The sequence below is a fragment of the Podarcis cretensis genome (assembly GCF_951804945.1).
Source record: "Podarcis cretensis genome assembly, chromosome: 3".
In the NCBI taxonomy this organism is placed as follows: domain Eukaryota; kingdom Metazoa; phylum Chordata; class Lepidosauria; order Squamata; family Lacertidae; genus Podarcis; species Podarcis cretensis.
The window spans coordinates 29,783,920-29,811,353 of record NC_137172.1 but is presented as its reverse complement, the minus strand read 5'-3'; the positions used below and the strand labels follow the sequence as shown (position 1 = coordinate 29,811,353).

Here is a 27,434-nt window from a genome sequence, read left to right as displayed (position 1 = left end):
ATAATCTGTTTATCTATGAAAAGGATTTAACAGTAATAACTATAATAACAAAAGGCAATATCAGAAAGTAAGTTGGAAAACCATCAGGCGAGGAGGATGGATGTCTTAGGCTGTTATAGCCAAATGTATGTTATGTTATATATAAGTTGGATATTATGTTTAAAAATATGTGTAAAAATAATTAAAAATTATTATAAAAAAAGAAAATAAGAAGAAGCTGCTGGATCAGGCCAGTGGCCCATCTAAGCCAGCATCCCATTCTCACCGTAGCCAACCAGATGCCTATGGGAAGCCTCAAAGCAGCACCAGAGAAAAACAGCACTTCCTCGCATGTGATTTCCAGCAACTGGCAATCAGAGGCAAATTTCCTCTTGACAGTGGAGACAGAACAACATAACCGTAGCTAGTAGCCATTGATAACCATGAATTTGTCTAACCCTCTTTTAAAGCCACCCAATTTGCTGGCCGTCATTACTTCTTGTGGAAGCAAATTTCATTGTTTAATGAAATTAGGAAGCACTTTTTTGTGTTAGGAGGTACTTTCCGTCCTGAATCATCCAACATGCAGCTTCCTTAGATGTCCAGAGATTCTTCATGTGTTATGAGAGGGGGAGGGGGGGGGGAGAGAGAGCTTTTCTCTATTCAATTTTTTGACACCGTGCATAATTTTATGCTCTTATCATGTCTCTTAGTTGGCTTTTCTCCAAACTAAAAAGCACTGAATGTTGTAAACTTTCTTCATAGGAATGTTGTTCCACCCTGTTGATCATTTTGGTTGCTCCTTTCTGAACCTTTTCCAGTTCTAAAATATCCTTTTTGTGTGTGGTGAAGTGATCAGAACTGCACACAGTATTCCAACTGCATTGCACCCAGTGCTATTTTTTCTAGAAAAAGAGGTGCCAGAACTCCGCATGAACCTCTCCCTCGTCCTCTTTGAGTGGTGATGTTGCCCACCTAAGAGGTGTCAGAACTGAGTTCTGGTGAGTTCCAGCGGAAAAAAAAGCCCAAATTGACCATAGATTTGTATAATGGCATTATGATATTTGCAGTTTTATTTTCAGTTCCTTTCATTATGATCCTTAGCACGGAATTCAAATTTTTCACACTGGTCAACATATTCACCAAGCTGTCCACTGGAACCCCAAGGTCTCATTCCAGGTCAATAACTACCAGTTCAAACCCCAGGAGGGTATCTCGCTGTGTGTAGGTTTATTGTTGTTTTTCCCCTAATGTGCATAATTTTAGACTTGTTTCCACTGAATTGCATTTGCCGTTTTTCTGCTGATTCACTCAATTTGGAGAGAGCCTTTTCCAGCTCCTCATAGAATCACAGAATCTTAGAGTTGGAAGGGACCCTGGTCATCTAGTCCAACCGCCTGCAATGCAAGAATCTCAGCTAAAGCATCCATGACAGATGACCATTCAACCTCTGTTTAAAAACCTCCAAGGAAGGAGAGTCCACCACCTCTCGTGGGAGTCTGTTCCACTGCCAAACAGCTCTGACTGTCCAAAAGTTTTTCCGAAAGTTTAGTCAAAATCTCCTTTCTTGTAACTTGAAGCCATTGCCTCAAGTCCTACCCTCAAGAGCAGGAGAAAACAAGCATGCTTCCTCTTCCATGTAATAGCCCTTAAGATATTTGAAGATGGCTATCACAACTCCTCTCAGTCTCCTCTTTTCCAGGCTAAACATACCCAGGTCCTTCAAACTTTTCTTGCAAGGCTTAGTTTCCAGACCCTTGATCATCTTGGTTGCCCTCCTCTGCGCAGGTTCCTTCTTAAATTGTGGTGTCCAGAATTGGACACAGTACTCCAGGTGTGGTCTGACCAAGGCAGAATAGAGTGGTACTGTTACTTCCCTTGATCTGGACACTACTGTTGATGCAATATCTTTTTAGTTTTAACCAGCCTGACCCACTTAGCCCTGTGTTGAAATTTGTCCATCAATTTCTTGAAACTTTTCTTTCCCTGTGAAAGAGCATTCCACTTTCCTGCATTATTCTCTGGGTGCTTTAGAATTTCTTTAGAATTTTGCTTGGTGCTGGACTGAGACTACCTTATCGTTTCAAGATGTAAATGGATAGCGAGTGTGATCATATTTACACCACACATTTAAAAGCACAGTTATTACCTATTCCTCTCACAGAGCTACAATTCTTACAGTTTCCTGGGAAGAGGGTTTGTTTGTTAAGCCACTCTGGAAATTGTAGCTCTGTGAGGGGAACAGGCGTCTCCTAACCACTCTCAGCACCCTTAACAAACTACAGTTCCCATTATTCTTTGGGGGAAGCCATGCTTGTTAAAGTGGTATAATAATGCTTAAAATATGTGGTGCTGATGTGGTCTTTTCTTTCCATTAAACATTTCCACAGTGCTCTGCAGCCTCCCCAGCTGCCTGAGCAACTTGAACCCATGGGACAGGATTTCTCCCTGTGAGTTTTACCTGAAAGAGAACCCCAGGGTGGCTGAGGCGCCTGAGTGCACTCTCTGATGTTGTTTTTAAGGGAAGGCCTTCATTTCACCTTTCTTTTTAAAAAACTCACATGGATTTTTTAAAATAATAAACATCTGCTGGGGCACAGTAGGCTATCTCCCCAACTTCCCATGCTTAGAGGAAAGCCCAGCGAAGGATATCAAGAAGTTTCCCTGAAGCACAGGCATCCAGGGAAGGTGGTAACATGCAGAGTACCAGAAAAATGATTTGAGGAATGAAAGAAAACTTCTTTGCTGCCTCAGAAGTAAGGCAAGCACAACCAAAGCCCTGCATACCACACATAAGAATTTCACTGATTTTTTTTTCACTCTCTCCTTTGATAATTTTCAAAAGCATTGTTTCCTCATTAATTGATAGAGAAAGGTAAAAAAAAGTGGAAGACATTTTCTGCACAGCACTACCTTATGCTCATAATATGATTTCACCCACCTGACCCCCTGCCCTCAACAAAGCCATTCTATGAGAGTAGATTACAGTGGTACCTCAGGTTACATACGCTTCAGGTTAAATACGCTTCAGGTTACAGACTCCGCTAACCCGGAAATAGTACCTCGGGTTAAGAACTTTGCTTCAGGATGAGAACAGAAATTGTGCTCCGGCGGCGTGGCAGCAGCAGGAGGCCCCATTAGCTAAAGTGGTGCTTCAGGTTAAGAACAGTTTCAGGTTAAGAACGGACCTCCGGAACAAATTAAGTACTTAACCCGAGGTACCACTGTACATGTAGAAAGGTTGTGTTGGAATATGTTATTCTTGTGATTAGTCTGTGAGCAGGCTCTGGCAGGAATTTAGGATTATCCTCAGTGGATTGTGGAAACAGTATATGAATAACCAGTTCTGATGCAAATCCTTCCACATGTATGCACCCACGGGATCACTTTGGAAAAGGTCGTTCATGGGCAACAAATTGGTAACATAGACAAGTGGGACTTCAACAAAATGTTGCAGTGCGGTGTGTTCCAGTTAGTTAGCCATGCCCTTTTCTCAGATATTCCATTCTTCCACCCACCTAATTCTTCATAAATCATGTCCCAGAATATTTTTCTTCTGGGGCACATCCACCACATGTGGAAAAAAAATCCCTTCTTTTTTATTACATTTCCAGAATTTATTACTAATTTTTTATTTATTTTAGCCAATGCTTTGAATAAAACAAATAAAGGGGAGCAGGACCCTCCAACAGATCTCTACACTGAAAGCATCCCTAAAGAGCCAAAGGACCAAAGAAAATAAAAATAAGGTGCTACATATAATGGGGGGGGGGGTGTGATGGGAATGGTATGAAAGAACTGCTAATGGGAAAGAAAACCTTCTTAGACCCAATGTTTAGAAATTGGATGCTTGTTTAGATACAGGAGGTCACTTGGTCCTTTTCTTCTCCTCTGTCATTGTGTTGCTGCAGTTGTGAGGCCTGTTTTTTCTATCTTTTCTAAAACATGCAACTTTCCCGTTGGGGTTTGTGAATTTGCTTTAAGTTTATCTCTCTCTGTGTGTGTGCATGTGTATATATATACTATACATGCAATCAGCATCTCCTGGTTTCACTCTCTGATCTTTCTACAAAAGCAGTGAAAGAGATAGAAGAAACTCAACCCTCTGAGCTCCAAAAAGCTCTCCTGTCTATAGTGATAATGGATTTATCCAAGCTTTGCCCTTTGTTAGGGAAGGTCAGGGTGTTGTGTTCTTTGGTGCGTGTGTGTTTGTGTGTGTGTGTGTGTTTCACTCTCTAAATTCTTCAAGGCTCTGAATCCAGTTTGCATATTGAGCTTCCAGGAACTATTTTCAACTTCCAAGGGCATTTGAGCATGAAGAACACATTTCTTGATGTCTTTAGCTACAAATTGGCACGCAGCTGGGCTTGCAGTAGCATCGTGAGGAGGGGGCCAACATCTTAAATCCGCTGTTTATTACCCAGGAAGTTCTGATCAAGTTTATGGTTCTAAAGACTTCAACATATCAACTCCACTGAAGAACAGGACAAGCTATTGTAAATATGAACCATCAAAGCACCAGCCATTTCAATGAAATGAAGCAAATCAATTGTTTTTCGCAAAGGTGCCTTTCAGATCTCCTTTTTCAGGTTCTCCATTACTTTATTGGTTTCAGCGGTTTTTGTATGTTAGGCTATTGAATGAAAATAAACTAACTGAAAGGGTCTCCCTCCCCTAATTAAACCTCTGAAGATCATTTGTCTCATTATGGCACCTTGACACGTTTTACTTGACCAAAACGAGTGGAGTTACCTTGAAATGTTGCAGACAGAGGCACACCTCAAAGATCACAATCTTGCAGAATAATGTCCTGCACGTCACTTTGAATTTTCTCCTCCTGGTGAGGGAAAGCTGAAAAACAAAAAAAGGAAGGGAAGTAATGAACAGTGTTTGAGGAATCTGAAACCTTTCAATGGGGAGAAAGGGTCCAGCTGGTTCATCAGGTTTCCTTCACATGGAAATATCACTGATTTCCCTCACTAAGGAGGCATTGATGCCTTCTGTGACATCAGTAGCCATTCCAACAATCGCCACATACATATCAAACCTATTTACTCAAGGTACAATATGTATGCATTCGCCCTGCCTGTACCCCAAATAGTGAAGCAAATCAGGATGAATTGGGGTGGTCTTTCAGGTTATTGAGTGGCTTCATACTGTTAAAAAGAGGTGTGAAGCTGGATCCGGGAGTGCCCAACCTTCCAAGTAGCTCTGCTGCCTCAGTTTTCCCATGAAGTTAAATCAATTGCAGATTCTCCCCACTCCACCCCCAATTTCTTTACTTTTCTGAGAAATTAAGCCAAGCTGAGTGGGGAATGCCCAGAGATGGAGAGGGGAGGGTCCTCTCCACCCAGCCCAGAGCTGCAATGGTCCTCTACATTCTTTAGAGATCACCCCTTCTCAAGGCTGGCCCAACTGTGAAGCAAAATGGAACAATTCTCTCTGGCCAGAGGTGCATGGATAGAAGTAAATTGGCCCTCACATGTCTCAGAATTGGCTGTCCTGTTTTACAATGGGCTAGCCAACCTGCTTGCTCTCCTACAGCAGCCAGCATAACCAACAGCCCACCCACTGAGGCAAGATGAGTCTGGCTGCTGCCCCCTCAACTCCCCTCTCTGAGGAAGTATGAATGGGCTTGTAATTCTGAGCAAGATGGCCAGGATTGTGCCTCAGCTGTTGCAGAGGTTCATTGCCACAGCTAAAAGTACAATTAAAGCTTCTTCTTTTTTTAAAAAAAAAAGAAGTTGTAAATAATGTTCATAGAACTGTAAAGTTGGAAGGGACCACAAGGATCATCTAAGTCCAACCCCCTACCAACTTTGAAGTAACTTTCTAATGAAGCTTAACTGGGATTTGTGGCCACAGTTTTAATAGTATTAAAATGACATTTAATGGGACTTCTGTAGCAGCAGCAGCAGTGCAGGGAGTCACCCAGTCACTTTGCCCAGAAGGATCCCCTTGGTTCCTTCTTGGTGTGATGGGGGGGGGCATGTTGAGAAGGTGACAGAGAAAACTCCTGTGCTGCCACCAGCAATAAAACAGCAAAACAAAATGTGGCTGGGCAGGAGAGATTGATTGCTGGGCCACTCTGGGAATAGTAGCTCTGGGAGGGGAATACATACTTTTAGGCGCCAGGTGAAAACTTTCTTCTATCACCAAGCCCTTGGCTGAATAAGCAACCGATTGCCTTTTAAATGTGTTTGTGGGAGGGCTTTTTCCTGTTTGTGTTTGTTATGCTATGTGTTTTCATTTTGTAGTTTTATGCTGTAAACCGCCCGGCAATCTTTGGATGAAGGACAGTACAGTCAAACATCGGCTTCCAAACACTGAAAACCCAGAAGTAACTGCTCCGGTTTTCGAACAATGTTCGGAAGCCAAACGTGCTACGCGGCTTCCATTTTGAGTTTTCCTGTTGTATTGAGGCTTCCACTATCAGTTTTCGGTTGTTGAATGTTTTGGAAGTGGAACTGTCTTCCGGAATAGATTACGTTTGATAACCGAGGTTTGACTGTATATAGATTTAAATAAATAAGTAAAACAGGGTTCTCCTAACAATTCCCAGCACCTTTAGCAAACTACAGCTCCCATAATTCTTTGGGAGAAGCCAATGATGGTTTAAAGTGGTGTCACGGTGCTTTAAATGCATGATGCGAAGGTCCCCCCGGCTGCCCCATCACTTGGAGCTGATTGAATTACATGGCAAGTCACCATGTTATGTTGCATTGTATTGTGGCAAAATAATATAAACTATCTTGGAGATCGTTTGACTAGAAAGCTGAGATATAAATCCTCAAAATACACAAATAAAAGCATGTTATTACCTAGGACGACATGGTGAGATGAAAATGCATTTCTGGTCTGGAGAATCCCCTCCAGTCCTGTATTTTAGGTTATAAGGCAATCAATTTCTTCTTGGGGAAAAAAATGAAAGAGATCCAGGCTGAAAGAAGAACTAACTAGGCAAAATAATGGCTCCTGAAGTTGAGATGTAATTATAAGCCTCTTCTTGGCCTCAAACATATAACGCTACTAGCATGTTCTCCTCCTGTTCACCTGCTGCAGGGGAGGATGCTAAATTGCTTTCTTGTTTGTATTTTGGTATAGTGCTCGTCTCTTTATTACTAAAAGCCCTCCATTGATTCAGCTCCCCCACCCTTCCCGCATTCTCCCTGTGGCACATGCATTAGGCAAGGCTAAGTGGATAATGGAGCAAGAACAATCATAAGGATAATGGTGGGTTATAGAAACAATTATGTAAGGAATAACACATGACAGGTGATCTAATCCAAAATATATAGGCTTGCTGCCATCTCCGCGGGAAAATTATGAGACTCTGGGACAAAGGGCAACTGCATTTCACCAGGTACACCCAGCATGTTTGTGTTAACACCAGCTACTGTTTATCCGTCACACGGGAGTATTCTTATTATTACTGTTATTAATATTGTGCATGCATTTACATTCCTATCTCAAGAGTGCAGGAGGAGCCCTGCTAGTACAAGCTTAAAAAGCTGATATAGGCCACATTCACACCACACATTTAAAGCGCGATGGTAATAATAATAATAATAATAATAATAATAATAATTTTTATTTATATCCCACCCTCCCCAGCCAAAGCCGGGCTCAGGGCGGCTAACAACACTAAAATAGTGCAACATTATAAAAATATTATAAAAATTAATTAAAATCAAAATTGATGGCAACCATAAACTAAAGTTCTGTAAAGATTGCCAGAGGAGGGAGTCAGGCTGCGCCCTGACCAAAGGCCTGGTGGAACAGCTCTGTCTTGCAGGCCCTGCGGAAAGATGTCAAGTCCTGCGGGCCCTTGTCTCTTGTGACAGAGTGTTCCACCAGGTTGGAGCCGCAGCCGAAAAAGCCCTGGCTCTAGTTGAGGCCAGCCTAACCTCTCTGTGGCCTGGGACCTTCAAGATGTTTTTATTTGAAGACCATAAGTTCCTCTGTGGGGCATACCAGGAGAGGCGGTCCCGTAGGTACGAGGGTCCGAGGCCGTATAGGGCTTTGAAGGTTAAAACCAGCACCTTAAACCTGATCCTGTACTCCACCGGGAGCCAGTGCAGCTGGTATAGCACTGGATGAATGTGATCTTGCAGCGAAGACCCCGTAAGGAATCTCGCCGCGGCATTCTGCACCCGCTGGAGTTTCTGGGTCAGTCTCAAGGGCAGTCCCACGTAGAGCGAGTTACAATAATCCAGTCTGGAGGTGACCGTCGCGTGGATCACAGTGGCTAGGTCAGGGCGAGAGAGGTAAGGAGCCAACTGCTTAGCTTGGCGGAGATGAAAAAATGCCGCCTTTGTTATAGCTGCAATCTGCGCCTCCATGGAGAGGGAGGTATCGAAGATTACACCCAAACTCTTAACGGACGGTGCTGGCACTAATTGCACCCCCACAAGAGATGGGAGTTGCCCCCTCAATCCCATATCGTCCCGTCCCAGCCAGAGGACCTCTGTCTTCGAAGGATTTAACTTCAACCGGCCCCCACGTAACCATCCAGCCACAGCTTCCAAGCATCTGATCAGTGTGTCTGGGGCCAAGTCAGGATGGCCATCCATCAACAGATAGAGTTGGGTGTCATCAGCATACTGATGGCAGCCCAGCCCAAAACTCCGGACAAGCTGGGCGAGGGGGCGCATAAAGATGTTAAAAAGCATCGGGGAGAGTATCGCACCCTGGGGCACTCCACACACCAAGGAGTGGCACGATGACAATTCCCCCCCAAGCGCCACCCTGTCCCCAACCAGAGAGAAACAAGTGCAGCCACTGAAGGACTGTGCCCTGGATCCCCACGTCGGCAAGGCGGTTGTCCAGGAGTTTGTGATCGACCATGTCGAAGGCTGCTGACAGGTCTAGAAGAAAGAGCAGCCCCGACCCGCCTCGATCCAGCTGCCTGCGGAGATCATCTGTTAGGGCGACCAGAGCCGTCTCGGTCCCATGACCAGCGCGGAAGCCGGACTGGAATGAATCCAGAGCCGATGTTTCATCCAGAAACCTACCAAGCTGTTCAGCAACCGCTCTCTCAGGAATGGAAGATTCGAAACTGGGCGGTAATTGGATAGATCTAAGGATCTAATGATGTTTTCTTTAAGAGCGGTCGCACCACTGCCTCCTTCAGTTCCCCTGGGAATGTCCGGTGCCAAGGGACAAATTGATGATATCCCCCAGGGGGGCCCGCACCTCGTCTGGACATGCTCTAATCAGCCAAGACAGGCACGGGTCGAGAGGACAAGTGGTGGGCTTTCCAGCTCGGAGGAGTCTGTCCACATCGGCTGGGGATATCCGGTCAAAGTGGTCCAATACTGGACCCGAGGACAGTCGAGGGGCCTCCAGTTCCTTTATTGTATCCAAATTGGCAGGGAGGCCATGGCGGAGCAACAGGACCTTCTCCGCAAAAAAGCTCGCAAATGCCTCACAGCTGTGTGTCAAATTGTTATTTAAATTTGGCTGTCCTTCGAGGGATGTTAAAGACCGAATTATACTAAATAATTGTGCCGGGCGAGAGCTAGCGGATGCAATGGAGGCCGAGAAGTATGACTTCTTAGCGGCCTTCTCTGCCATCTCGTAGGTTTTCATAAAAACCCTATAAGATGTTCCTGAAGCTCCGTCACGGGCACCCCGCCATACTCGCTCTAGCCGCCTGAGGTCCCGCTTCATTTTCCGGAGCTCCTCAGTAAACCAGGGAGCCCGGTTTCTGCAGGGTCGCAGAGGGCACTTAGGTGCGATCTCATTGATGGCTGCCAGGAGCTGGGTATTCCAGCCCTCAACAAGCTAAGTCAGTGAGTCGCCAGGGGGAGAAAGGTCCCGCAAGGCTTGACGGAATCTATCAGGGTCCATCAGCCTCTGCGGGCAAGCCCAAATCGGCTCGCCACCTAAGCAGGGTGGGGGTGGAACGTCAATCCTGGCTTCCAGAGCGTAGTGATCAGACCATGGCACCTTCATCGAAGGAAACATGATCACATCTATACCGACACCAAAGATCAAATCCAGCGTGTGGCCTGCTTGATGTGTGGGGCCTGAAACAAACTGGGAGAACCCTAGTGTCGCCATGGAAGACACCAGGTCCAGAGCCTGTGAGGAGGGAGTGGCATCAGCATGGATGTTGACGTCCACCGCCTCCAGCAGGCCTGATAGGGTGGCTGCTGGTGCGCTAGGTGGCCGGTACACCAGCCAGACAGCCAAGCTCACCTCGGAGCCCCACACTAGGCGAACAGATTCAATGCCGGGGATCGATGGCGATGGTAGAGCCCTGAAAGAACAATCTTCCCGGATTAATAATGCCACCCCTCCCCCCCGGCCCACAGTCCGCGACTGGTGGAGGACGGAGAAACCTGGGGGCGCCATCTCTCGTAAGGTAACAGTTTCCCCTTTGCGCACCCAGGTCTCCATCACACAAGCCAGGTCGACCCCCTGCGAGGTGAAGAAATCTCGCAGGGTGGCGGTTTTGTTGCCTATAGACCTGGCATTGCACAACACCAGTGACGGAGGTGAGTAATCCTTGCTCACCCTACCCTCGTCTCTCGGGATGGGGCGCAGATTGGAAGGGGTACGAGCATATCCGTATCTCGACCCCCTTCGCCTATGACATCTGCCCCCACTGCCATACCTCCCTCGCCCCTCCACAGTAGGAATCCCAAGCCTCATACTCGCCTCCATTTACAAAATATAAAAACAAACAAACAAACAAAAAAACCAATTACACCAAAACAAAACCAATCCCCACCCCACTCAACAACCATCCCACCCCAACCCAAAATAAAACAAAACAAAATACAAATACATGAATAAAAACCACCGTTTATGGTGGTACAACAAAGTAAAAAGTAAAAAGTAAAAACACTTTAAAATATATAAAAACATTTTAAACATTTGCTGCAGCAGCACCAGTGTCCTTAACGTTGTGGCGGCGGTGAGTATGGGCCCGCCCCCTGGCCTGGTGGAGTGGGCTTGCAGGGGGAAGAGTCCTCCCCACAAACTCACGGCGAAGCGGCAGCAGCAATGTCCTGAGGCCTCCTTGGAGCTTTATATGCTGAGATGGAGTATGGGGCCCGCCCCCAGGCCCAAGGTGGAGAATGGGCTTGCAGGGGGAGCGGTCCTCCCCAAGACTCACCGGCAAAGCGGCAACAACCACGACTTTAAAGAGGCCTGCCTTCCCCCAAAGGATCCTGGGAGCTGTAGTTCAGGCATAGGCAAACTCGGCCCGCCAGATGTTTTGGGACTACAACTCCCATCATCCCTAGCTAACAGGACCAGTGTTGGGATTTGTAGTCTCAAAACATCTGGAGGGCCAAGGTTGAGGAAGCCCGATGCAGGATAACCTTAGCCTTTCAGGCTGATTGAAAACAGCATACAGAACAAAACCAAGTTTTCCTATGCCTGCTGTAGTTTGTTAAGGGTGCTGAGAGTTGTTAGGGCACTCCTTTTCCCCACACAGAGCTGTGGGGAAAAGGGGCATCCTATCAGCACGAGTCAACTGTCAGGGATAGTCCTGCAACATCTGGAGGACCACAGGTTCCCCAATGCTGCCTTGAGCAAGGCTTCCTCAACCTTGGCCCTCCAGATGTTTTGAGACTACAATTCCCAGCATCTCTGACCAGTGGTCCTGCTAGCTAGGGATCATGGGAGTTGTAGGCCACAAACATCTGAAGGGCTGAGGTGGAGGATGCCTTCCTTAAGCTCTGTAAGGGCGCTTTTCAATAAAGCCAGACTTGATGGCTGGGTGTAGCACCAGTTTATAGGCAACAGCTTGAATTGCATTAGTGATTTTATTCCTGATTTTATTCCTGTTGGGCAGTCAGATGTGATGCTCTTTCTGAGTCCTGACAGAATAATTTTTACATCAGCCCCCACCCCCATCTCACCAATTGCCTCCCTGGCAAAGTGCCACCTGCCTGCCTGGAATCAGAGCCCCCATGGCATGTCGTTTCAGGGCTTTGTGGGAAACTAAAAGCGCAAGCACCTTGCGGCCTCCAGCCAACTGAGGTAAATTCCAAGCCCAGGGAAGCAGGCAGGCTGGCCCAAGGAAGCACAGGCAGCAGCATCTGTGGAGAGTTGGCAGCTGCCCAAAGATGCCAGCGCTTCCTGAAACTACAGCAGTGCAAGTGCTACGGATCTGGCCCAACTGCTGCCAAAGCAGGACCCTGGGATCAGAGAGCAGGACTTGCTGAGAAACATTGACGCCTTCCAGAATTATGAGAAACGGTCGTAAGCACATTTGTAACCTCTTACAAAGAGATGCAAGGGGATTCTGGGGTGGGGTGGAGAACCTCAGGTCTGGGGGATGAATGCTGCTGTGTAGTCCTCATAACACTCCCTAGGCCACACACCCTCTTGTCCAGGCCTGTTTCACCTCCCAAGGGTTTTTGGCTGGCTGCAATGGGTCCTTGAGTGCTGATATTGCTTCCTGAGTGCCTAGGTAGAGGGTACAGAGGTGTGTGTTTGTGGAAACTAGCCAGTAGTACAAAGGCAAATTTTACACTTGTTGCTCTGCCCACTTTTGCCTCCGGCTCCTCCCACCACTGGCATGTGGCATCCAAGTGGTTTATCAGAATGGAATGTGGCCCTCGAGCTTCTCCACCCCAGGACTAATGTATATGTACGAGTAACCATAGATGGCAAAGCCATTCCCTCTAAACCATGGTCACTTGTCAGTCAGCTGATGTCAACGGGTGAAGTTAGCTGATTGTTGTTGTTTAGTTGTTTAGTCATGTCTGACTCTTTGTGACCCCATGGACCAGAGCACGCCAGGCACTGCTGTCTTCCACTGCCTCCCGCAGTTTGGTCAAACTCATGTTCGTAGCTTCAAGAACACTGTCCAACCATCTTGTCCTCTGTCGTCTCCTTCTCCTTGTGCCCTCAATCTTTCCCAACATCAGGATCTTTTCCAGGGAGTCTTCTCTTCTCATGAGGTGGCCAAAGTATTGTAGCCTCAGCTTCATGATCTGTCCTTCCAGTGAGCACTCAGGGCTGATTTCCTTAAGAATGGATAGGTTTGATCGTCTTGCAGTCCACGGGACTCTCAAGAGTCTCCTCCAGCACCATAATTCAAAAGCATCAATTATTTGGCTATCAGCCTTCTTTATGGTCCAGCTCTCACTTCCATACATGTCAGCTGATAGTGGGGTTCAATTCTGCATAGCTGTGCATGCCAGTTCCCTGCTTAGACCCTTGCAGAGATCAGGCTTGGAGTCTCTGCTCATCGACTGAGCTCAGATGCTGAGGTAGACTCAGCTGAAGAGTGGAGCATTCAGGCCTGCCAGGTGCTGCTTCGCCAGTGTGTTTCTTGCAGCAAATGTACTGACAAAGCAGGTCAACCTCCCCTCATCCCTGCAAGTTAACTTTGACAGGTGATGAAAAAGGATTTAGAAATATGGTCAAATTTGAAACTATCATTGTTAGGCCGAATTGCAGTGATAAAAATGAATGTATTGCCAAGGATGCTGTTTTTGTTTCAAACATTGCAAATTCTAGACAAAATGGACTGTTTCAAGAGGTGGCAGAGAGATATTTCTAGATTTGTCTGGCAGGGCAAGAAGTCTCGAATAAAATTTAAGATATTAACTGATGCTAAAGAAAGAGGTGGATTTGCCCTGCCAGACCTTAAACTTTATTATGAATCAGCTGCATTTTGCTGGCTGAAAGAATGGCTGCTTCTTGAAAACACTGATGTGCTGGATCTGGAAGGTTTTAACAATGTATTTGGTTGGCATGCATATTTGTGGTCAAAGCAGACAAAGTGTTTAAAAACCATATTGTTAGAAAAGCACTGTTTAATGTTTGGATGAGATACAAGGATCTGTTAGAAAGTAAAACCCCAAGATGGTTGTCACCAATGGAAGCGAAGGCTCAGAAAAAACTCAATATGGAGGCCAAATGGCCGAAATATTGGGAAATTTTGGAACAAGATGGAGACAGAATAAAATTGCAGAGTTTTGAAAAATTAAAAAATAGAGTGCGAGATTGGCTCCATTACTACCAAATAATGGAGGTATATAACACAGATAAAAAACTGGGCTTCCAGGTGGAAAAATCAAAATTGGAAACAGAATTGTTAGATCCCAAAACTAAGAACTTGTCAAGAATGTATAACTTGCTGTTGAAATGGAACACTCAGGATGAAATGGTGAAATCTGATATGATTAAATGGGCACAAGATGTTGGACATAACATTATGATGGCTGACTGGGAACAGTTATGGACCACAGGTATGAAATTTACGGCATGTAATGCCCTAAGAAAGAATTTAATGAAAATGATTTACAGGTGGTACATGACACCAGTCAAGCTTGCAAAAATTTATCATTTGCCCGAAAACAAATGTTGGAAATGTAATGAGACTGAAGGTACATTCTTTCACCTTAGGTGGACATGCCCAAGGATTAAGACATTCTGGGAGATGATTTATAATGAAATGAAAAAGGTATTTAAATATACCTTCCTGAAGAAACCAGAGGCCTTTCTCCTGGGCATGGTCGACCAATTGGTGCCAAAGAAGGATAGAACATTTTTTATGTATGCAACAACAGCAGCAAGAATACTCATCGCAAAGTATTGGAAGAATCAAGATGTACCCACCCGGGAAGAGTGGCAGTTGAAGTTGATGGACTACATGGAATTGGCGGAAATGACTGGCAGAATCCGAGACCAGGGAGAAGAGATGGTGGAAGAAGATTGGAAGAAATTTAAAGATTATCTACAGAAATATTGTAAAATTAAGGAATGTTAGAAAGATGTTGGAATGAAGTTACATGGCTTTAGCAGAAATGTTATAAAGAATTAAGTACAATAGATTGTAAATGGATTAAAGGAAAAAATAATGTTAGAATTTGTTAAGTTAAATGATAGGACAGAAAATTGAGGAAGATGGAAAGGATTTGCTGAAACAATTAATCGAAGTGGAATAAAAAAAAAAGGGAGGTGTGAGGAGGTCGCTGAAACAAGTAAAAGAACGTTAATAACATCGAAAGTATTGGATTTTTTTGTGTTTTTTAATTGTTTTTGTTTTATTTTTGTTATGTATATGTAGTATTTTTGTCCTTGTATTGTATTGTATGGTTTTGTTATGTTTAATTCTTTTTCTTTTTTCCCCTGTAACTTTCAAAACTTTAATAAATATTATTTTTTTAAAAAAAAACTTTGACAGGTGAGCGGGACTGCCTGACGCCAGATTATTGACAAGTGATTGGCCCTGCCTACCTGTGAAAGTTGGCCCATGAGGTGAGGGGAGCTAAAGATCTGGTGCACTAGGCCCAAAAGGCCACCCCCTCCCCAAATATAGACAGACACTTGAGATCAGCTCTGACAGACCCATCACTGATTCACTCATAGAGGTATCAGAAGACTTGTCAGAAGGGTCCTGCATGACCGCTACACGAGATAAGAAATCTGAAGGGAAAAATAAAGTCCTTCAGTTAAAAAAAAGTTTGTTTATTCTCCTTTTTAAAAAGGATTAGGGGCTTTTAAAAATATATATATTGGTTTCTTTGCCTTCCACCTTGTTTTTGTAAATCACTCTGGAAGCTCTTTGAACAGAAGTCTTTTCAATATTTTTTAAAAAAAACCTTGGAAAGAGGTCCAGTACTCATTGAACCAGACTGGAATTATGGGCTGCGGGGGGGGGGGAGGTTTGTACATTTATACATATCTCCCGCAAAAGGAGGAACATGAACTACACCCCTAGACAGTTAATGTACTTTGACATCAGGTAGAAAACGGCTATTTGATATGCATGTACGCTGCACCCACAAGGTATTAGTGGTATACCAGCAATTACTAACAGTTTGCAAAGAGTTCTACGCCTGCAATATTCTGAATATTATTTTTGTTTCCAAATGCTTTCATTTCTGCAGCAGGCTTTATAGATAATGAAATCTACTACAGGAGAGGGATTGTGAAGCGTGCCATCTCTTTAACATGATGCGCAGGTTAATATATGCAGGCTGAATCTAAAACCGGGAGGACGGCAGCAGAGGTTCGGCAGAGAGCTTTATCCCATATTTCCATACGCAGAAAGCAGGATGCATTCTGGAACCATAATAATTGCCCACAATGGGGTGCAGGGGGTACGAGGTGGTTAAAGCACAGCAGGTGGGCAGCTAACGCAGGCTCCACTTCTGGGAGCATAGCTAGCGTGCAGCTTATTAAAAAACAGCCTGATGGGGTCAGTAGCCCAGTCTCAGAATACCACCCAAGAACAATTCAGTTTTAATAGCTTTTACTATGTATTTCATAAGCATGCCCATTGAAATTGAGTCATCAAAGCCTCCCGGTTCCTCCAAGACAGATTTTAGCCCGAGAGCTTGGAGTAATTATCCCACTGGATGTAAGCCTGTGTAGCTATTTCAACCTCGTTCATCATTTCAAACAGCTACATACTCTGCCTGCTAATTTCATCAGATGGATTAGCCTCTCTTACTTGTCTATCTTTTTTTTTTTATTTCTGGGGGGTGAAATATTGCCTTTTCCCCGTTTTAATAAGCTGAGCAGGCATGCACCACTGCACCGCTTCTGACTCCTATTTCTTTCAGCTCAGGGAATGATCTACTGAGGGAAGATGTGAGAGTAAATGTGAAGGTGAAAAACTTGACCACTCTTACCTGCAGGCTCAAACCAGCTGTTTCAAGCTGTCTTAAAAAAACCCCCAGTAACAACACATTGGTTCATCTTTTTTCATCTGTTCCACATATATACAAAATGGTTGGCTTTCAAATTGTTTTTGCTTTTACTTTTTTTTAGTTTCTCTTACGGGAGACGGATAATCACATTGCAGGAAGCTGAAGTTGATAACGGAGGGTTGCAACTCAAGCAGCAGTGCAATGCTTAACTACTCAGAAATAAGTTCCACTAAAGTGCAGAAGGCTTATGCTCAGGTAGGAAGTGGGGGGGGGGGGGACAGGAGAGAGAAACTGACATTTTAAACTCAATCCAAAACAATATTAGAACCAAAATACAGTCAGCCTTTGAAATTTGCACTTCTCCTAGTTTTCTGATGCTGTTCTCTAACCAAAAAGTCTTTATGCATATATATGGGAAAGTGTGCACAAATATGAAAATTTTGTTGGAAATGACATATATTAAGGGAAATTGATTGAAAGAATGTGTGTATTATTAAAATCTGCATATGAAAATGTGTTTACAGTGGTACCTCGGGTTAAGTACTTAATTCGTTCCAGAAGTCCATTCTTAACCTGAAACTGTTCTTAACCTGAAGCACCACTTTAGCCAATGGGGCCTCCTGCTGCTGCCGCGCCGCCGGAGCATGATTTCTGTTCTCATCCCAAAGCAAAGTTCTTAACCTGAAGTACTATTTCTGGGTTTTCGGATTCTGTAACCTGAAGCTTATGTAACCTGAAGCGTATGTAACCCGAGGTACCACTGTATTAGGATAAGTTTGCACCAAAATTTTCATGATAGTTTTTTTTAAAAGCAAACTGATGCAGAAATGTGGAGAATTGAATTTATGACCAGACAAATGAGAAACTGAAAGAACTGAAAGGGACAGATACTTCCATCTTTACTCCCAGGCAACCGGGTATATGCAGAACAAACTTAGTTGGTCTCTAAGGTGCTACTGGACAATTTTTTATTTTATTTTTTTATTTTTATTTTGAGTGTAAAAAAAATGTTAAGTAATTAATGAAGCTTAGGTTGGTTGAATTGGCCATGCTATGGCAATGTTAACCCTAGTGTACCAGCTTCCCAGCACCGCAAGGCAATAGGTTCATCTATTTGAGTCAGTGCTTCTTAAATCCTGGGGGGTGCAAATGAAAATGGTCGGCACGGTGAATTTTGTGTCAGTTCAGCAGATTGGACTTGATTACCTTCGCATTGCTTCGAGACTTAAGAGTCCGTGCCTCTAATTATGGGTTCCAAAATTTATGAATGGCAGGCATGTATCTTTAAAGCAGAGCAGGTTCTGCTCTGTAGGGAGCCATCTCAGTGCCACCAAGAGCAGAAGATGACGGCAAACTAGAGTTGAAACTTTCAGATAAATAGTTGGAAGTTCCATTGCTATTGCTGCCTTGTGAATCCATATAAGTGTTTGACTTAATACTAATGATCTTGATACTGGTACTGAACCATAACTAATGTTACAAATTTGCAAAAATTAAAAGAACATCACCTAAAATATCAATGAGTCCTAAGATCAAGGTCGTTGCAAATGATATGGATCTTGTCTAACTACTTGGATAATTTAGGCATAATTGAAGGATCTCTTTCCAGCATTTCACCACTTCCTAACACTGGTTTTTGCCTTCCTGCTGGTACAGGCTACAGTTCAGTTTATTACTAAAAAGGACTTTGATTTTAGTATATTAACAATCAGACAGCATCCCTTCCCACAAAATTTGTTATTTCTTTCTTGCCCATGAGTAAATAAAGTGTGTTTCCTCTCCCCACCTGATGACCACAATTTACACTATTATTTACACTTTTGTGTATTCAATGATTTGCACTATTCATGCTCCCTCCGTGGGCCAGAAGCACAATTCATGTCAACAACGAATCAGGTTTACAATCAATCCCTCTTCACAAGGAACTCTGAGAATTGTAGCTCTGTGAAAGGAATAGGAACCTCCTAACTCTCTGCAGGTGGCGCTGTGGGTTAAAGCCTCAGCGCCTAGGGCTTGCCGATCGAAAGGTTGGCGGTTCGAATCCCTGCGGCGGGGTGCGCTCCCGCTGCTCGGTCCCAGCGCCTGCCAACCTAGCAGTTCGAAAGCACCTCCGGGTGCAAGTAGATAAATAGGGACCGCTTACCAGCGGGAAGGTAAACGGCGTTTCCGTGTGCGGCTCTGGCTCGCCAGAGCAGCAATGTCACGCTGGCCACGTGACCCGGAAGTGTCTCCGGACAGCGCTGGCCCCTGGCCTCTTAAGTGAGATGGGCGCACAACCCCAGAGTCTGTCAAGACTGGCCCGTACGGGCAGGGGTACCTTTACCTTTACCTTTTAACTCTCTGCACTCTTAAGGAACAACAGCTGCATCTCGGAGGTTGCCTCCATGCCCCAACCCCCCCCCCAAAAAAAAAAATCAGAAAGCTGTGCAGAAGCTCCACACCCAACACCCACAGAACCTGGACTTCTGCCTACCTTGACTTGAGAAAGGAAATCCATGCTTTATAATACTGGACTATGTACATTGTAACATAGGAAGTCGCAGTGTGCACCAGCCCCAAGATTTGATTCACTTCAGGAAGTGGTACAATCTGTTCTGAGTCACTCCGTAGTCTGTCCGATTCAATTCACGCTTCAGGTTCAAAGCAGCTTCATTAAAAACAAAGCTCCATTTCCCATATTTCGCTATTATGGAGAATCAAAATATGGCTATAACTTTTTCCCTTCTTGAAAGAAATGGATGAAATGTACAGCCTAGCAGCCTCTCCAGAGTGGATTAAGCCCACCAAATTGCAAGCAAATACCTCCAGGGTTTGGGGGTCTGGACTCTTTGATTTATTTATTTTTAGAAGGAGGAACAATCTCCTTCTTGTTTTATTTTGGGAGAGCTGGATGGAATTTGTAGCCATGGTTGCCCCTTTGGAGTACACAAACCCTACCAAATCGCAGAAGAATAGCTGCTTTTCCTGCAATGACACCTATGACAGTTTGAAGTGTGCCTCACTTACCTGTGTTTTGTGGGCAAGTCCTCTGCAATTGCAGGCATGAGAAAGGTGCTCTTCAGTAGCATACCTGGCGTATTGCAGAAATGTAAGCCCAGGATTAGCTTCTGTGCTGTATGCATTTAAGGTTGAATGGGGTGAAATAAACAGGATTCACTTTCCTCCATGTGCTTCTGTTTATTGAACCATTGCGATTGGAGAGCCATGGAAGGAATTTCCTCTATTTGAAAATGAGACGTGTTGCTCATAAAGGAGTTCTCTTGCCCCTCTCCCTCTGAACTCCTGCCCATGTTTCCCTTATGCTTTATTAATTTTGCTTCTGGTAGGAAGCTCCAATCCATAGTTTTTCTCTGGCAAGACACACTATCATGTGCACTTTATTCAGGGTTGTTGTTGTTTTTGTTTAGCCGTTTAGTCGTGTCCGACTCTTCGTGACCTTATGGACCAGAGCACACCAGGCACTCCTATCTTCCACTGCCTCCCGCAGTTTGGTCAAACTCATGCTGGTAGCTTCGAGATCACAAAATGTCATGAGGCACTCTTTGGTCCATGATCTGCAATGCCTAGTGGAACCTGTGCTTTGTACTATCAATGCCGCAAATCACCCACAGATCATCTGATACCCTCCAACATTTATCCAATGAAAATAGGGATGTCCTAAGGAAAAGTGAAGGGACGCGGGTGGCACTGTGGTTTAAACCACAGAGCCTATGGCTTGCCAATCGGAAGGTGGGCAGTTTGAATCCCCATGACGGGATGAGCTCCCATTGTTTGGTCCCTGCTCCTGCCCACCTAGCAGTTCGAAAGCACAAAGTGCAAGTAGATAAATAAGTACAGCTCCAGTGGGAAGGTAAACGGCATTTCCGTGTGCTGCTCTGGTTCGCCAGAAGCAACTTAGTCATGCTGGCCGCATGACCCGGAAGTTGTCTGTGGGCAAACGCTGGCTCCCTTGGCCAGTAAAGTGAGATGAGCACCGCAACCCCAGAGTCGTCCTAACGGTCAAGGGTCCCTTTACCTTTAAGGAAAAGTGGTACATTCTGGGATCAAATCAGAAACCAGGATCCAGAACAGTCCCCGGAAAATATGGACACTTGGGGGGGGTTGTCATTCTCAGTTTTCCTCTTGCCTTGGACTTTGCACAGATCAGTTGCATCATGACTAACAGGAAGCTGCTCTGTACCAACTCACACTATTTGGCCATTTACTCCTCTCCAGTGTCTCAGGCAGAAGTACTTCCCATCACCTGCTTCCATGATAATTTTTACTGGAGATGCCAGGGACTGAACCTGCTGTCTTCTTCATTTAAAGCATGTGCTCTGACACTGGGCTATGGCCTTTTCCCATGAGAGCTCCCACATGCTCTGTGCCTGGGGTGGACTGGGACTAGTGCACTTACTTGGCTCCTGGTCTGCTTGGGCATCCAGGGGCTGGATTGTGCTTCTTATTGATTGGTTAGTCTTAATTGCAGGTGGCTAAGAGAACTGATGCAAGATGAAAGGGAAAGCATGACTTCACAATGCCTCCGAGTGACATAAACCTTACAAACAGAATAGCCAAGTTTACAGTAAGCAAGAAAGATGGCTAGGGTTAACTCAATATAATAGAGTGGGTTTTCAATCAGAGTTAAAATATGTCTTTTAAATGCAAATAAAGAAAAATGATGGGCATTCATGTGATTGACAGCCTCTCCAAATAGAAGTGTTGCTATAATTAAGCAATAATGTATGAGTGAGTGTACATTATGACAAATTGGAAGTTCAGCTGATTAGATTGAGCATATAAACTGTCAGTATAATTATCACATTTTAATCATTTTTCTCCATTTTTTTTTATAACAGCATTGTCTTCAGACTCATTTGGTGCTTATTAGATTGATATTCTAAGAGGAACCGTACAACATAAAACATGTCCTTTAACAGGATGAACTTTAGATAAGACTTCAGGTATGTCTATAAACATTTATAATGGTGGCTGTTGTGCCTTCACATCCTTTTTCATCCCGTGTGCCATTTAATGCCAGGCGTGTGTCCCTTTGATCATGATAGAATATGCTCAGCTTAAAATTCCATCGTGAAATACGGCACTGGCCTACAATGAAATGCAAAGCGTGGAAGCAGTGTACACATGAGACAGCCTTGGCCAACCTGGTGCCCTCTAGATGTTTTGTAGTGCAGCTCCCATAACCCCCAGCTGGCATGTCTTGGATCTAAAGGGCACCACATGGTTGAAAGGGCTGTATGTGTTTAGCCTGGAGAGGAGAAGATTAAGCAAAGCAATGATCATGGTCTTCAGCTACAATGGTCTGTTTAATGTCTCTAGGAAGCCATGAGGTACAGTCATTTGAAGTGTTGGGGTACACTGATGACACACAGCACTATTCTATTGAGTCAGAAGAGGCTGTGTATTGTCTGGACTGTTGCTTGGGCATATAGCTTTCAACTTTCAGATTTGAAAATAAGGGATCAGCAGCCAAAATAAGGGATCAGCAGCCTCACCTGTCCCAGGTACTGCTGTCTTCCACTGCCTCCTGTAGTTTGGTCAAACTCATGCTGGTAGCTTCGAGAACACTGTCCAACCATCTCGTCCTCATGGTTCAGTGTTACTAGTGAGCAAAGTTACCCAGTCAGGATTTGAATCTTGGTCCTAACTTTTGGGGTTAAGTTAATTTTTAGCTGTCCATTAATACTGACAAACTGTATCTCCCATTCATCTCTCAGATCCCCTTGTAAATCTAAAGTACTGACCTCACCACATCCTGCGGTAAAAAAATTCCCCAAGTTAACTACACATTGTGTGAAGGTAAGTGTGTGAAGCTACAGCATTCCTACTATCAGCTTAAGTGACACATTCTCTCTCTCTCTCTCTCTCTCTCTCTCTCTCTCTCTCTCACACACACACACACACACACACACACACACACAGAGAGAGTAGATCCCCTCAAAGCCAAAGGCCCAAAGGCAGAAAGCCCAGCCAGCAGCCAAACGAAGCCTCAAGCGGTGGTTCCCACAGTGTAGCAACCCGGCAAAGGGATACAGCAGCAAGGAAAACCACACTGTCACCTCTCCGCTGGGAAGCGCTAAAGCAAAGGCGAGTCCCCAGGCAATGTGGCCGATTTGATCGCCACAAGGCATGCAAGCTCCACCCCCCAGTCCTTCTCAGGAAAGGGGGAAACTAGAATTAGATGGCTTCGTCTTTCATTGGCTATGGCTCCACCTGCTGTTGACCTTCCTACCTTCTGCCATTACCAGTCTCAATGGGCAGTAGTAGTACATCATTCAGAAGGAAAGGTTCACTGTGGATGTCCATTACAACACACTGTCCAAACTAAATATTTTTGGGGAGAAAGGGAAATGCTATTTGCGCCTCTCACCCTTTCAAAACATGGTTACTCTGTGTGGTATAAGAACCAAGAAAGGTGGACAACAAGAGAGCTGGTTTGGGTGGGAAGAGGACCAGTGAGTTGAAGCCCATGATCTATATAGCTTTGATGCAGAGAAGAACATGGCGGACACGTGTCTTTGATTAAGAACTCTCTTATTTCACAATAGGTGCTGCTTCTGCAGTTTTTTTTGCCTTCTGGTATAGAAATAGGGGGGGGGGCGGTTTCCATGTGGAATGGGCAGATCTTCCCTTTGCTCTGGAGGGAGAGCTTACGCATGGGAGATCCCTCTGCTCTGGATTGGGGTGGTAAGCATGGGAGATCAGTTCTGCTTATTTTCAAAGAACTGAGTGGCATTCGCCAAATGGAACGAAACGAGGAACAAGTTCTCTTTCCAGAGCAGTTCTTCAAAGTAACTTCCCACGCACGTGTACAATATTACTCTACAGATTTGCTATTGAAATGAAATACTGCAGTGACCTTTTTAATTCCCCTGATTTTTTATAATCTTTGAAATTTAGCACAACAGCAGGAGTTTAATCATATTCACTGATATAAAAGCCAAAATAAGGCACCTCTACATTCAATTAGAGATATGACCTCCAAGGTGCCAGACTCTTCAGAGATTCTGTGAATGTCTCCAAGGACAATTACATCAATGAGGCATGGGGCTTCCTCCTCTCATTTCCTTCATTGCAATGCAATCCTATGCATGTTTACTTAAAAGGAGGTCTCGTTAGTTTAGTAAGGCCCACTCCCAAGCAAATGAGCATAAAATGGCAGATTTAGAGCCAAACTACATGTTGTGTTACTAGTGTGTTTTATTAGTGTGCACACTAATCAAAGCAGGCATTCTGCCACCAAACCCCCCAAATAAGGGCTGCAAGATAGGATTAATCCTTCCTCCTCTCATTTGTTTGCTAAAAATCCCCCAAGCTGCTATTCCCCCCCCCCCTCGCTTGCAGAGGTGTGCCTGCAAAAAGGTTCTCGGTATTATTACTATCATGATTTATTAATGATATAATATAATTTACTTGATATACCACTAATGCCAAAAATTGCATTCTAAGTGGTTTACAAATATAAAAACCAGTTATAGAAGCATTAATATATCAGCATCCATAACTAAAACATGCAATAAAGCAAACCCATTTCTTACAGCCTGCTAGTAAATTTGGCACAAAAATATTGGCACAGTTGTTATATTGTATAACAAAATTTTAAAGTTTGGAAATGAGGTCACTGTGATGATGATGATGATGATTAAATCCACATAGCCGTGTATGAATCTGTCTCCATTTTACTTTCACATGTGTGTGTGCCCATGATTTTTGTAAACCACTTTTTAAGAAGTAAATAATAATTTATAAGACATGATTTAATTCTGATGTTTTCCGACGGTGTAAATTTAAAAGTAAAACATTTACCAGATCCATATTTCCCCACTAGAGTTCATTCTTATTTTTCCATGTTGGAAGAGTCACAAAAGATAAAGCTTTGCACACAGTTTTGTTCGGTATGCTGTTGTTTTCAATCAGCCTGAAAGGCCGAGGTTATCCTGCACCAGGCTTCCTCAACCTCGGCCCTCCAGATGTTTGGAGACTACAATTCCCATCATCCCTGACCACTGGTCCTACTAGCTAGGGATTGTGGGAGTTGTAGGCAAAAACATCTGGAGGGCCGAGGTTGAGGAAGCCTGTCCTGCATTATGGTGCATTATATAAAGTATCATGAATTACACATGGCTTTTGCATGAATCTTGGTGCCTCAGTATTGAAAAAGCTTGTCACCTATTGAAAAAGCTTGTCACCTATACATAAGTGTGAGATAGATTCCATTTAAAAAAAAAAAAAAGGTGAGGGGGGAAACAAGTTTGAAAATAGACAACAAAAGGATTCAGGCATGCAAGCAAGAAACATGCAAGTAGAGTTTTTTAGTCTCACAACAACCCTGAGAAGTAGACTGAATAGAAAGCTAGAGACTCAGAATCAAAGAACTAAAGAATTGGAAGGGACTCTGAGGGCCATCTAGACCCACCTCCTATGATGCAGGAATCACAGCTAAAGCATCCATGACAAATGGTCACCCAACCTCTGCTTAAAAACTACCACGTTCCAAAGGAGTCCGTTCCACTGTTGAACAGCTTTTACTGTCAGAAAGTTATTTCTAAAGTTTAGTCGGAATCTCTCTCAAGAACAGGAGAAAACAAGCTTGCTCCATCTTCCATGTGACAGCTCTTTAGATATTTGAAGATAGCTATTCTATCTCTTCTCAGGCTTCCTCAACTGTTCCTCATAAGGCTTGATTTCCAGACCATTGGTTGCACGCCTCTGCATACATTCCAGCTTGTCCATATGCTTCTTAAATTGCAGTGTTCAGAACTAGACACAGGACTCCAGACCAAGGCAGAATACAGCAGTACTATTACTTCCCTTGATCAGGACGCTATACTTCTGTTGATGTAGCCTGGAATAGCATTAGCTTTTTTGGCTGCTGCATCACGCTGTTGACTCATGTTGGGGTTGTGTTCTACTAAGACCCCTAGATCTTTTTCACATGTACTACTAGTAAACCAGGTACAGTGGTGCCTCGCAAGACGAAATTAATCCGTTCCGTGAGGCTCTTCGTATAGCGGTTTTTTCGTCTTGCGAAACAAGTCCATTGACAGCTTAGCGGATTAGCACTATTAGCGGTTTAGCGGCTTTTAGCGGATCAGCTGATAAACGGCTTATCAGCGGATCAGCTGATAAGCGGCTTAGGGCTTAGGAAAAGGGGGGGAAAGGGAAAAACCCCCGCAGGAACTCGCAAGACATTTTCGTCTTGCGAAGCAAGCTCATAGGGAAATTCGTTTTGCGAAGCGCCTCCAAAACGGAAAACCCTTTCGTCTAGCGGGTTTTCCGTCTTGCGAGGTGTTCGTCTTGCGGGGCACCACTGTATCCTTGATCTTATATTTTTGCAGCTTGTTATTCCTGCCTAAGTGTAGAACCTTACATTTGTCCCCATTGAAATTCATTTTGCTAGTTTGGGCCCAGTTCTCTAATCTGTTAAAGTCCCAATTCTGTCTTCTGCTGTGTTAGCTACCCCTCCCAGTTTGGCGCCATCTGCAAATTGGATGAGCATCCCCTCAATTCCTTCATCCAAGTCATCCAGGACAGAACCCTGTGATACCCCACTTGTCACTTTTTTCCAGGATGCTGAGGAACCATTAGTGAGCACTCTTTGTGTTCAGTCAGTCAACCAGCTACAAATCTATCTAACAGCAACCTTGTCCAGCCCACATCTTACCAGCTTTTCCACAAGAATATCATGGGGGAGTTTGTTAAAAAACCTTACTGAAATCAAAATATACTATGTCCAAAGCATTCCCCTGATCCACCAAGCTTGTAACTCTATTTTCTAAAAAAGAAATGAAATTTGTCTGGCATGAATTGTTTTTGAGAAACCCATGCTGAGCCTTAGAAATTACAGCATCCTTTTCTAAGTGCTCACTTGCCTGAGATTACCCAGAAAGATTCATAGCAAAGAAAGGTCTTGAACTCAGATTTCTGACTTTCAAATCTGATATCTTTGCTGTTGTGCTTTACTGTATCCCATTCATTAGGAGAACTGCAAGGTCAGAAAATGAGCATTTAGTGTGGAGCCCCTTAGTTTTAAAAACAACTTTAATTACTTGTTTTGTAGGTGTGCTCGTTCTGTTGGTGCATATGTTGAGATGTGTGCAAGCATTCATATACTGAACTGCATGCATATGTCCAGCCATTGCCTATAGAAGTGAAGATATCACTAGAGTGATTGTCTTGTTCTTCCATACAATTTAACAATAAAAACATTCAGAGCCAATTGGATTTTTCATCAATCACCCTGATCACAGTGGCTGTATCAGCAAAGGGTTTAAGAGGGATGATCCGTTATGTCACTTGAGGCACGGGACAAAAACATCACTTTCAAAACATTAATGCCACAACAAAGCCCCTCTTTTTTTTGTCAACCTGGCATCAGTCAAAAGGCTTATGATGCAATTCCTGCCAAACAGGGTGAGCAGAAATGCTTGACAAGTCTCTTACACGGCTTGGCGAAATATCCTCTTCATTTCATGCCAGACATAAGTGGCAAAGATTTTGGTCTTTACTCTGTATCAAACAGGGTGTATAACATTTTGCATTTGCAAAGTCAAAGTGGAGATTTTGAATGTTGGAAGGGTGGATGTTAATTTCCGCAATCTCTAGATCCCCAGCTTTCAGTTTGAAATTTTGTAATGATCGGCCACATAAACCATGGTTGTGCATGGTTTATCTGCCTTGACAAAAAGTGGCTCAACAGTCCTTAAACCCGTTTAAGTCTGGCTACAGTTCAGGATGCTGTCATGCTGTTCAGTCATGCTGGCCACATGACCCGGAAGCTGTACGCCGGCTCCCTCGGCCAATAAAGCGAGATGAGTGCCGCAACCC

The 27,434-nt window shown here is 44.1% G+C and overlaps 1 long non-coding RNA gene across 1 annotated transcript in view; it reads right to left on the bottom strand.

Annotated features, from left to right (window-relative positions):
* LOC307212077 overlaps positions 1-19,680 on the bottom strand; it is a 47,449-nt gene extending 27,769 nt beyond the window's left edge. Inside the window, exons 1-2 of the long non-coding RNA XR_013836801.1 lie at positions 19,614-19,680; positions 4,732-4,830 (exon numbers count right to left, since the gene is read on the bottom strand). This is a non-coding gene — a long non-coding RNA (uncharacterized lncRNA). The remainder of the gene's footprint in view (positions 1-4,731; positions 4,831-19,613) is intronic.
* Positions 19,681-27,434: the final 7,754 nt, after the last annotated feature.